This window comes from Ranitomeya imitator, chromosome 8 (assembly GCF_032444005.1).
Source record: "Ranitomeya imitator isolate aRanImi1 chromosome 8, aRanImi1.pri, whole genome shotgun sequence".
Classification (NCBI taxonomy): domain Eukaryota; kingdom Metazoa; phylum Chordata; class Amphibia; order Anura; family Dendrobatidae; genus Ranitomeya; species Ranitomeya imitator.
Genome location: NC_091289.1, coordinates 69596896 through 69609846, shown reverse-complemented (window position 1 = coordinate 69609846; position 12951 = coordinate 69596896).

Genomic DNA, 12951 nt, shown 5'->3' with positions numbered 1-12951 from the left:
TCTCTGTCACGGGATGTGCGTGCTTTTGTGCAGTCCTGTGGAATTTGTGCTAGGGCTAAGCCCTGCTGTTCACGTGCCAGTGGGTTGCTTTTGCCCTTGCCGGTCCCGAAGAGGCCTTGGACACATATTTCGATGGATTTCATTTCTGACCTTCCCGTTTCTCAAAAAATGTCGGTCATTTGGGTGGTCTGTGATCGCTTTTCTAAAATGGTCCATCTGGTGCCCTTGGTTAAATTGCCTTCCTCCTCTGATTTGGTGCCTTTGTTCTTCCAGCATGTGGTTCGTTTACATGGCATTCCTGAGAATATTGTTTCTGACAGAGGTTCCCAGTTTGTCTCGAGGTTCTGGCGAGCCTTTTGTGGTAGGATGGGCATTGACCTATCTTTTTCCTCGGCCTTCCATCCTCAGACTAATGGCCAGACCGAACGAACCAATCAGACCTTGGAAACATATCTGAGATGTTTTGTTTCCGCTGACCAGGATGATTGGGTGTCATTTTTGCCGTTGGCTGAGTTCGCCCTTAATAATCGGGCCAGCTCGGCTACCTTGGTCTCTCCATTTTTCTGCAATTCTGGGTTCCATCCTCGTTTCTCTTCAGGACAGGTTGAGTCTTCGGACTGTCCTGGTGTGGATTATGTGGTGGACAGGTTGCAGCAGATCTGGACTCAGGTAGTGGACAATTTGACCTTGTCCCAGGAGAAGGCTCAGCTTTTCGCTAATCGCAGACGCCGTGTGGGACCCCGACTTCGTGTTGGGGATCTGGTTTGGTTATCTTCTCGTCATATTCCTATGAAGGTTTCCTCTCCTAAATTTAAACCTCGTTTTATTGGTCCGTATAGGATTTCTGAGATTCTCAATCCGGTGTCTTTTCGTCTGACCCTCCCAGACTCCTTTTCCATACATAATGTATTCCATAGGTCGTTGTTGAGGAGATACGTGGCACCTATGGTTCCATCTGTGGAGCCTCCTGCCCCTGTTTTGGTGGAGGGGGAATTGGAGTATATTGTGGAGAAGATTTTGGATTCTCGTGTCTCTAGACGGAAACTCCAGTATTTGGTCAAATGGAAGGGTTATGCTCAGGAAGATAATTCCTGGGTTTTTGCCTCTGATGTCCATGCCCCAGATCTTGTTCGTGCCTTTCATGTGGCTCATCCTGGTCGGCCTGGGGGTTCTGGTGAGGGTTCGGTGACCCCTCCTCAAGGGGGGGGTACTGTTGTGAATTCTGTGGCCGAGTTCACTTCTGTGGTCACAAGTGGTATTGCAGTCTCTGGGCTTCCTCCCTCAGGTGTTTTGGTGAGCTCGTTGGCTGCCTTGCTATTTAGCTCCACCTGAGTCTGTCTTCCTTGCTCCTTGTCAATGTTCCAGTGTTGGATCTGAGCTACTGCATCTTTCCTTGGGCCTGCTGCTCTGCTAGATAAGTGCTTCTAGTTTGTTTTCTGTTTTTTCTGTCCAGCTTGCTATTAACTTTTGCTGGAAGCTCTGAGAAGCAAAGGGGTGCACCGCCGTGCTGTTAGTTCGGCACGGTGGGTCTTTTTGCCCCTTTGCGTGGTTTTCGTTTTAGGGTTTTTTGTAGACTGCATAGTTCTCTTTGCTATCCTCGCTCTGTCTAGAATATCGGGCCTCACTTTGCTGAATCTATTTCATTCCTACGTTTGTCTTTTCATCTTGCTAACAGTCATTATATGTGGGGGGCTGCCTATTCCTTTGGGGTATTTCTCTGAGGTAAGTCAGGCTTGTATTTCTATCTTCAGGCTAGTCAGCTCCTCAGGCAGTGCCGAGTTGCATAGGTAGTTGATAGGCGCAATCCACTGCTGCTTATAGTTGTGTGAGGATAGATCAGGTACTGCAGTCTACAGAGATTCCACGTCTCAGAGCTCGTCCTATTGTTTTTGGTTATTGCCAGATCTCTGTATGTGCGCTGATTACTGCACGCTGTGTTGCCTGATTGCCAGCCATAACAGGTAGCCGAGCAGAAAACACTGGTTTCAGGAAGAGAGAAAGAAGATCTCGGTAGAGTGGAGAGTAGGAAACCAGAAGGGTGCTTCGTCTGTGGGAGTCCAGGCCATATAGCTCGTCAGTGTCCAAAGAGGTGGAGCTCAAAGAACTCTTCACAGCTTCCCCATCACCCTCAGAGGCAGTCGGGAAACGGGAAAGGGGGCCAGTAGAACCCCATACTGAGCCCCCATCAGCAACTAGGACCTACTCTACCGCCCCATCTTATAGTGCATCATCGAAAACCCTGCCTGAAGGTTTAGTGGGACCATCCCCACATGTCCCCGCATATATCAATGGTCAACCTTGCACAGTATTACTGGATAGCGGGTCTCAAGTATCTATCATCTTTGAAGGATGGTATAAGAGATATTTATCCAAAGTGCCTCTGAAACCGTTGTCTGGACTCGTGGTGTGGGGACTGAGTGAGCACAGCTACTCCTACAGAGGATACGTGTCCGTGACGCTACGATTCTCAGAGACTGTTGTTGGAGTGGATAAAGAGATACCCATCATAGCGCTAATCTGCCCAGAGGCCGAGGCAGATGAGAGGACAAACACCTGTCATAGTGGGAACAAATGCCAACATCTTCCGTACGTTAGCTCAGTGGTGTCGGGAAGTTGGGGGAGAAAATTACTCGCAGACCCTATCCATCCACCCAGTCTGCCTGGAGGCCTATGTGAGAACGGAGGAGGAGAAGAGGGAACTACGGCCTGAAAGCTTTGACCCTTGTTTTGAAGGAAGCGAGCTAAAAGGAGAAGAGAGGGGGTTGGTCATTGATGGCCTGATGATGCGAGGTGCAGTTTTTTCTCTAGGTGAATGGGACATGGGCCTCGCTCATGGAGTGGAGCATCGCATTCGGTTGAAGGATCAAAAGCCTTTTCGAGAGAGGTCCCGAAGATTGGCCCCAGCAGATATCGAAGATGTCAGGCAGCATCTACGCGGTATGTTAGACACAGGAGTCATCATAGAATCTAGTAGCCCTTATGCTTCCCCCATTGTGATAGCTCGAAAGAAAAATGGAGCTATTCGGATGTGTGTGGATTATCGAACCTTGAATAAGCGTACGATCCCCGACCAGTACACTGTGCCCAGAATCGATGAAGCTTTGGATTGCTTGCAAGGGAGCCAATGGTTTTCTGTGTTAGATCTCCGGAGTGGCTACTATCAGATACCCACGTCGAAAGAAGATCAAGAGAAGACTGCTTTTATCTGCCCCATTGGGTTCTTCGAGTTTCAGAGACCGCCTCAAGGACTGACAGGTGCTCCAGCCACTTTTCAGAGATGTATGGACAAAGTAGTGGGGGACATGCACTTACGTGAGGTCCTGGTTTATCTCGATGATCTAATTGTTTTTGGGAAGACTCTGGAAGAACACAACCAGCGGTTGTTCAAAGTGCTGGATCGGTTGAAGGAGGCTGGGTTGAAGTTGTCCCATGATAAGTGCCGGATTTGCCAGACGACTGTGAAATATGTGGGGCACATAGTCAGCAGAGAAGGAATTTCCACCGACCCCGCCAAAGTGGAGGCTGTTGTAAACTGGCCAAAACCCACCAAACTGAAGGAGCTTAGGTCCTTTTTAGGATTTTGCGGATACTACCGAAGATTTGTACCCCAGTACTCTCGGATTGCGAAGCCATTAACTGCCCTTACTCAGGGGTATCCCCCTTCCGGGAGGACAGCCCATTTCTCAAGGTCAGGAAAGAAGGTCTACTTCAAAGTTAACGAACTTTTTGGGGATAGATGGACACCGGCATGCGATGAGGCATTCGAGAAATTGAAGTCATGCTTGACCCAAACCCAAGTGTTGGCCTATGCAGACCCCAGCAAACCATATGTGTTACATGTAGATGCTTCTCTTGACGGGCTAGGAGGGATTCTTTATCAAGACCATGAAGGCTGTCTGCGTCCCGTCTACTACATTAGTCGAGGATTGACTCCCAGTGAACGCAACTACCCAGCCCACAAACTGGAGTTTCTGGCCTTGAAATGGGCTGTAGTGGACACGCTGCATTACTACCTCTATGGGGTACCCTTTGTGGTTCATACCGACAACAATCCATTAACCTACGTGAGAACCACGGCAAAACTGGATGCCACGGGGTACCGGTGGCTTGCCGCACTCTCTTTGTACGATTTCAGCTTAAAATATCGACCGGGGATCAGTAACATCGATGCAGACACACTCTCTCGCCTGCCTAGGGAACCCTTAAATGAAGAAGAAGGAGGATGGATAGAGGTCCCTGCTAGAGTTGAGCGACCTTGACCTTTTTAGAGTCGAGCCGGGTTTCGCGAAACCCGACTATCTCAAAAGTCGGGTCGAGTGAAATCGCCCGATTATGACGTAAAGTCGGGATCGACCGAAACACGAAACCCAATGCAAGTCAATGGGGCAGCATAGTCGGCAGTGAGTGGGGGCCAGGAAAACACCTAGAGTGCCCATTTTAATGTCAAAACCATCCATTCTTCTTAATGAAGCTTGTCAAGCGTAATTTACCTTATAATAATTGGAAGGCATTTGAAATTGGGGGTCATTTGGCTAAAGTTGTGGTGGGTAGGGCTGGTTCAAGTAATTAGTGGGCCCAGGAAATCTGGACCACGTCACGGCAGTGGAGCAGGGAGAGGTAAGTATTTCAACTTTGCAAGTGCTGTGAACCTGAGCAAGCAGGGGGGGCCCACTCGTTGGCATTGGCACTGGCACAGGGCCCCTCAAAGTACAGCGGTGTGTTTGCACGGCGGGGGCGCCTCCCACCGGCAGCAACACTTTTGCGTACCATGAGAGGCCCTGTGCCAGTGACGTCGCCAACTAGTATTCCTCCCCCCACCTGATGAAGGAACCTGCACTTTCTATCTGCACCTTCCTGTTTGTCCCCGTGTAAGGTGGTATGGTATGCGGGAAGGGGGACCTGACTTTCAGCAGGGTCACAATCTTGCAGTGTAGCGTGCACGGGAAATGTTGCGTTATGGGTCAATGTACCAGCAGACTCATCTATCACTGGCTGGGCAATGGGCAGGATGAGGAGGAAACACAGATATAGGCCCAAAGAATAAAGTGGGCTAAATGCAGTTCAAAATTGGTAACACAGGACTAATCAGGGGGCATTGCAGTGGAGGACAACTGGAATGAGAGGCTGACACAGAGAGTAGGCCCAAATCAGTAATTAGTCGAAATGCTGTTCAAAATTGGCAACAGTAGTAAACAGGCGGCACAGCTTTGTTCAGTGGAGGAGAACAGCAAGGAGTGGCAGACACCGATAGTAGGCCCCAACCCAACTAGTAGGCCAAATGCAGTCTAACATTAACAACTACCGTATATACTCGAGTATAAGCCGAGATTTTCAGCCCAAATTTTTGGGCTGAAAGTGCCCCCCTCGGCTTATACTCGAGTCACGGTAGCGGTGGGGTCGGCGGGTGAGGGGGTGAGGGCGCTGGGGTATACTTACCTAGTTCCAGCGATCCTCGCGCTGTCCCTGCCGTCCCATGGGCTTCGGCGCTGCAGTTTCTTCCTCTCTTCAGCGGTCACGTGGGACCGCTCATTACAGAAATGAATAAGCGGCTCCACCTCCCATAGGGGCGGAGCCGCTTATTCATTTCTCTAATCAGCGGTGCCGGTGACCGCTGATAGAGAAAGAAGCTGCGGCACCGAAGACAGGAGGGGACAGCGCGAGGATCGCCAGGACTAGGTGAGTATGTCATATTCACCTGTCCTCGTTCCAGCCGCCGGGCGCCGATCCATCTTCCCGGCCGGCGCCTCCATCTTCCCGGCGTCTCTGCTCTCTGACTGTTCAGGCAGAGGGCGCGATGACGCATACAGTGTGCGCGGCGCCCTCTGCCTGATCAGTCAGAGCGGAGACGCCGGGAAGATGGAGGCGCCGGAACGAGACGCCGGGAGCTGCAATCAAGGGAGGTGAGTATGTGGTTTTTTTTCTTTATTGCAGCAGCGGCGGCACAAATTTATGTGGAACATCTATGGGGCACAGTGAACGGTGCAGAGCACCGTATATGGCACAGCACAGCTATGGGGCACAGTGAACGGTGCAGAGCACCGTATATGGCACAGCACAGCTATGGGGCACAGTGAACGGTGCAGAGCACCGTATATGGCACAGCACAGCTATGGGGTACAGTGAACGGTGCAGAGCACCGTATATGGCACAGCACAGCTATGGGGTACAGTGAACGGTGCAGAGCACCGTATATGGCACAGCACAGCTATGGGGCACAGTGAACGGTGCAGAGCACCGTATATGGCACAGCACAGCTATGGGGCACAGTGAACGGTGCAGAGCACCGTATATGGCACAGCACAGCTATGTATGGGGCACAATGAACGGTGCAGAGCACCGTATATGGCACAGCACAGCTATGGGGCACAGTGAACGGTGCAGAGCACCGTATATGGCACAGCACAGCTATGGGGCACAGTGAACGGTGCAGAGCACCGTATATGGCACAGCACAGCTATGGGGCACAGTGAACGGTGCAGAGCACCGTATATGGCACAGCACAGCTATGGGGCACAGTGAACGGTGCAGAGCACCGTATATGGCACAGCACAGCTATGTATGGGGCACAGTGAACGGTGCAGAGCACCGTATATGGCACAGCACAGCTATGGGGCACAGTGAACGGTGCAGAGCACCGTATATGGCACAGCACAGCTATGGGGCACAGTGAACGGTGCAGAGCACCGTATATGGCACAGCTATGGGGCACAGTGAACGGTGCAGAGCACCGTATATGGCACAGCACAGCTATGGGGCACAGTGAACGGTGCAGAGCACCGTATATGGCACAGCTATGGGGCACAGTGAACGGTGCAGAGCACCGTATATGGCACATCTATGGGGCACAATGAACGGTGCAGAGCACCGTATATGGCACAGCTAGGGGGCACAATGAACGGTGCAGAGCACTATATGGTTCACACCTATGGGGAAATATGAACGGTGCAGAGCACTATATGGCACAGCAATGGGGAAATAATGATCTATTTTTATTTTTGAAATTCACCGGTAAATGCTGCATTTCCACCCTAGGCTTATACTCGAGTCAATAAGTTTTCCCAGTTTTTTGTGGCAAAATTAGGGGGGTCGGCTTATACTCGGGTCGGCTTATACTCGAGTATATACGGTACTTAACGAGCGCCTGAAAACGGAATTTCAGGACAGGAAACCAGGAGAACAGCAAGGAGCGGCAGACACCGATAGTAGGCCCCAAACCAACTAGTACGCCAAATGCAGTTGTTCCGTTTAACCACAATTTAATGAGAGCCTGAAGATAGCAGTTCAGGAAAGGCAACCTGGAGAACACCTTGGAGTGGAACACACCATCTCTCTACACCCCATACCCAATTTGTAGGCCTAATGCAGCGTAGTTTCCAACAACTACTAAACGAGAGCATGATGATCGAAGCATTGGCGAGGAAACCTGGGGAACACCTTGGAGTGGAACACACCATCTCTCTGCAGTGGAACACACCATCTCTCTACACCCCATACCCAATTTGTAGGCCTAATGCAGCGTAGTTTCCAACAACTACTAAACGAGAGCCGGAAGATCGAAGCAATGGAGAGGAAACCTGGGGAACACCTTGGAGTGTAACACACCATCTCTCTACACCCCATACCCAATTTGTAGGCCTAATGCAGCGTAGTTTCCAACAACTACTAAACGAGAGCAGGAAGATCGAAGCTCAGGAAAGGCAACCTGGAGAACACCTTGGAGTGGAACACACCATCTCTCTACACCCCATACCCAATTTGTAGGCCTAATGCAGCGTAGTTTCCAACAACTACTAAACGAGAGCCGGAAGATCGAAGCAATGGAGAGGAAACCTGGGGAACACCTTGGAGTGTAACACACCATCTCTCTACACCCCATACCCAATTTGTAGGCCTAATGCAGCGTAGTTTCCAACAACTACTAAACGAGAGCCGGAAGATCGAAGCAATGGAGAGGAAACCTGGGGAACACCTTGGAGTGTAACACACCATCTCTCTACACCCCATACCCAATTTGTAGGCCTAATGCAGCGTAGTTTCCAACAACTACTAAACGAGAGCCGGAAGATCCAAGCAATGGAGAGGAAACCTGGGGAACACCTTGGAGTGGAACACACCATCTCTCTACAGTGGAACACACCATCTCTCTACACCCCATACCCAATTTGTAGGCCTAATGCAGCGTAGTTTCCAACAACTACTAAACGAGAGCCGGAAGATCGAAGCTCAGGAAAGGCAACCTGGGGAACACCTTGGAGTGGAACACACCATCTCTCTACACCCCATACCCAATTTGTAGGCCCAATGCAGCGTAGTTTCCAACAACTACTAAACGAGAGCCGGAAGATCGAAGCTCAGGAAAGGCAACCTGGGGAACACCTTGGAGTGTAACAAACCCTCTCTCTACACCACGGAAGGGCTGATTCTTAGGAAGGAAGGCTGTCGGAAAGAAGCAGGGCGCGTCCGAGGGTGATTATATTATTATTAGGTATATACTCACCCTCGGACACGCCCTGCTTCTTTATTTGTAATGAATGTTTATTTGCAATGTGGTTTTGACTTACTCTATTTTTTTGGTAAATAATGATTTTATTATTTTCATTGTTTTGCATCTTCTTGGCAATAATATAAAGAAGACGCGACAGGACAACACTCGGTGGATGCCATATCTGTGTTTAAAATTGAAAAAACCTTTCAGTTAACTACTTGCAGGAGAAAGTTATTGTAGCTGGTGGCCATTTTTAGTACTGTACCAGATTTTTGTTGTATGTGTTTGTTTTTAATGTTAAAATGTCTGCATTTGATATCTCTCCAGTATTTTCTTTTTTATAAGCAAAATACTTGTTTTTATATTTTCTGATGTTGGTTCCAGGGGTACACGGGCAGCAGTGGTGTGGTCAGTGGAGGCCTAGTGGAAGGAGTGACCGCAGACAGGCATCGAAGGCCTAAAATAATAACACATGGCTGTAGGCAATTTTAAATTGGTTCCAGGGGTACACGGGCAGCAGTGGTGTGGTCAGTGGAGGCCTAGTGGAAGGAGAGACCACAGACAGGCATCGAAGGCCTAAAATAATAACACATGGCTGTAGGCAATTTTAAATTGGTTACAGGGGTACACGGGCAGCAGTGGTGTGGTCAGTGGAGGCCTAGTGGAAGGAGTGACCGCAGAAAGGCATCGAAGGCCTAAAATAATAACACATGGCTGTAGGCAATTTTAAATTGGTTCCAGGGGTACACGGGCAGCAGTGGTGTGGTCAGTGGAGGCCTAGTGGAAGGAGTGACCGCAGACAGGCATCGAAGGCCTAAAATAATAACACATGGCTGTAGGCAATTTTAAATTGGTTCCAGGGGTACACGGGCAGCAGTGGTGTGGTCAGTGGAGGCCTAGTGGAAGGAGTGACCACAGACAGGCATCGAAGGCCTAAAATAATAACACATGGCTGTAGGCAATTTTAAATTGGTTACAGGGGTACACGGGCAGCAGTGGTGTGGTCAGTGGAGGCCTAGTGGAAGGAGTGACCGCAGACAGGCATCGAAGGCCTAAAATAATAACACATGGCTGTAGGCAATTTTAAATTGGTTACAGGGGTACACGGGCAGCAGTGGTGTGGTCAGTGGAGGCCTAGTGGAAGGAGTAACCGCAGACAGGCATCGAAGGCCTAAAATAATAACACATGGCTGTAGGCAATTTTAAATTGGTTCCAGGGGTACACGGGCAGCAGTGGTGTGGTCAGTGGAGGCCTAGTGGAAGGAGTCACCGCAGACAGGCATCGAAGGCCTAAAATAATAACACATGGCTGTAGGCAATTTTAAATTGGTTCCAGGGGTACACGGGCAGCAGTGGTGTGGTCAGTGGAGGCCTAGTGGAAGGAGTAACCGCAGACAGGCATCGAAGGCCTAAAATAATAACACATGGCTGTAGGCAATTTTAAATTGGTTCCAGGGGTACACGGGCAGCAGTGGTGTGGTCAGTGGAGGCCTAGTGGAAGGAGTGACCGCAGACAGGCATCGAAGGCCTAAAATAATAACACATGGCTGTAGGCAATTTTAAATTGGTTCCAGGGGTACACGGGCAGCAGTGGTGTGGTCAGTGGAGGCCTAGTGGAAGGAGTGACCACAGACAGGCATCGAAGCCCTAAAATAATAACACATGGCTGTAGGCAATTTTAAATTGGTTACAGGGGTACACGGGCAGCAGTGGTGTGGTCAGTGGAGGCCTAGTGGAAGGAGTGACCGCAGACAGGCATCGAAGGCCTAAAATAATAACACATGGCTGTAGGCAATTTTAAATTGGTTCCAGGGGTACACGGGCAGCAGTGGTGTGGTCTGTGGAGGCCTAGTGGAAGGAGTCACCGCAGACAGGCATCGAAGGCCTAAAATAATAACACATGGCTGTAGGCAATTTTAAATTGGTTACAGGGGTACACGGGCAGCAGTGGTGTGGTCAGTGGAGGCCTAGTGGAAGGAGTGACCGCAGACAGGCATCGAAGGCCTAAAATAATAACACATGGCTGTAGGCAATTTTAAATTGGTTCCAGGGGTACACGGGCAGCAGTGGTGTGGTCAGTGGAGGCCTAGTGGAAGGAGTCACCGCAGACAGGCATCGAAGGCCTAAAATAATAACACATGGCTGTAGGCAATTTTAAATTGGTTACAGGGGTACACGGGCAGCAGTGGTGTGGTCAGTGGAGGCCTAGTGGAAGGAGTGACCACAGACAGGCATGGAAGGCCTAACATAACAAAAATGTCAATACAATGGTATTGTCAGTGGCAGGCATTGAAGGATGTCAGCGCATAGACTAAACATTGGTGGAGCTGTGAGATAATTTTGCAAGTGGTAGAGCACTGTTTGAGCTGGGGTGGGGGGAATCTGTCTTGTGGCCGGCGGTACAGGCCCAGGGCCCCTCATATTACAACGGTGTGTCTGACGTTGGGTGCGCACCACCACCGCCAGAGACACTTTATTGTACTAGGAGGGACCCAGTGGCAGTGCCGTCGACCAAAAGCGGGCTCACCCACCTCTTCAGACAAACTGCACTCTCACGGGTGCTGTCGCCAAGTGTCGATACCACGGCCCCGTGTGGGGAGTTTGGCCATTTAGTGAGGTGTAAACATGTCGTATGCTGGACAATCAGGTGCAGAAAATTACGAGATTGGAAAAGGCATTCAGAATAGTCCACAGGCAAGACCTTTTCATAGGAAAGCTAGGTGTCAGCCGGGCAAGGTGGGGCAAAAGATTTCGAAATCCAGTTGTGGTTCATTTTAATGAAGGTTAGATCATCTACATTTTGGGTAGCCAGACGAGTCCTTTTTTTCTGTTAGTATTGAACCTGCAGCACTGAATACTCTTTCTGATAGGACACTAGCTGCCGGGCAAGCAAGCTCCTGCAATGCATATTCTGCCAATTCTGGCCAGGTGTCTAATTTTGATGCCCAGTAATCAAATGGGAATGACGGTTGAGGGAGAACATCGATAAGGGATGAAAAATAGTTTGTAACCATACTGGACAAATGTTGTCTCCTGTCACTTTGAATTGATGCTGCAGTACCTGTCCTGTCTGCGGTCATAGCAAAATCACTCCACAACCTGGTCAGAAAACCCCTCTGGCCAACGCCACTTCTGATTTCTGCCCCTCTAACTCCTCTGGTCTGCTGGCCCCTGCAGCTCGTGTGAGAACGATCACGGGCACTGTGTGCAGGAAATGCCAGAAGCAAACGGTCAACAAGAGTTGATTGTTTGGTTGCTAATATTAGTTCCAAGTTCTCATGTGGCATTATATTTTGCAATTTGCCTTTATAGCGAGGATCAAGGAGGCAGGCCAACCAGTAATCGTCATCATTCATCATTTTAGTTATGCGTGTGTCCCTTTTGAGGATACGTAAGGCATAATCCGCCATGTGGGCCAAAGTTCCAGTTCTCAAATCTGCGGTTGTGCTTGGTTGAGGGGCAGTTTCAGGCAAATCCACGTCACTTGTGTCCCTCAAAAAACCAGAACCCGGCCTTGCCGCGCCACCAATTTCCAGTGGCCCCGGAAAAGCTTCCTCATTAAAAATATAATCATCCCCATCATCCTCCTCGTCCTCCTCCTCCTCTTCGCCCGCTACCTCGTCCTGTACACTGCCCTGGCCAGACAATGGCTGACTGTCATCAAGGCTTTCCTCTTCCTCTGCTGCAGACGCCTGATCCTTTATGTGCGTCAAACTTTGCATCAGCATACGCATTAGGGGGATGCTCATGCTTATTATGGCGTTGTCTGCACTAACCAGCCGTGTGCATTCCTCAAAACACTGAAGGACTTGACACATGTCTTGAATCTTCGACCACTGCACACCTGACAACTCCATGTCTGCCATCCTACTGCCTGCCCGTGTATGTGTATCCTCCCACAAAAACATAACAGCCCGCCTCTGTTCACACAGTCTCTGAAGCATGTGCAGTGTTGAGTTCCACCTTGTTGCAACGTCTATGATTAGGCGATGCTGGGGAAGGTTCAAAGAACGCTGATAGGTCTGCATACGGCTGGAGTGTACGGGCGAACGGCGGATATGTGAGCAAAGTCCACGCACTTTGAGGAGCAGGTCGGATAACCCCGGATAACTTTTCAGGAAGCACTGCACCACCAGGTTTAAGGTGTGAGCCAGGCAAGGAATGTGTTTCAGTTGGGAAAGGGAGATGGCAGCCATGAAATTCCTTCCGTTATCACTCACTACCTTGCCTGCCTCAAGATCTACAGTGCCCAGCCACGACTGCGTTTCTTTCTGCAAGAACTCGGACAGAACTTCCGCGGTGTGTCTGTTGTCGCCCAAACACTTCATAGCCAATACAGCCTGCTGACGTTTGCCAGTAGCTGCCCCATAATGTGAGACCTGGTGTGCAACAGTGGCAGCTAAGGATGGAGTGGTTGTGCGACTGCGGTCTGTGGACGAGCTCTCGCTTCTGCAGGAGGACGAAGA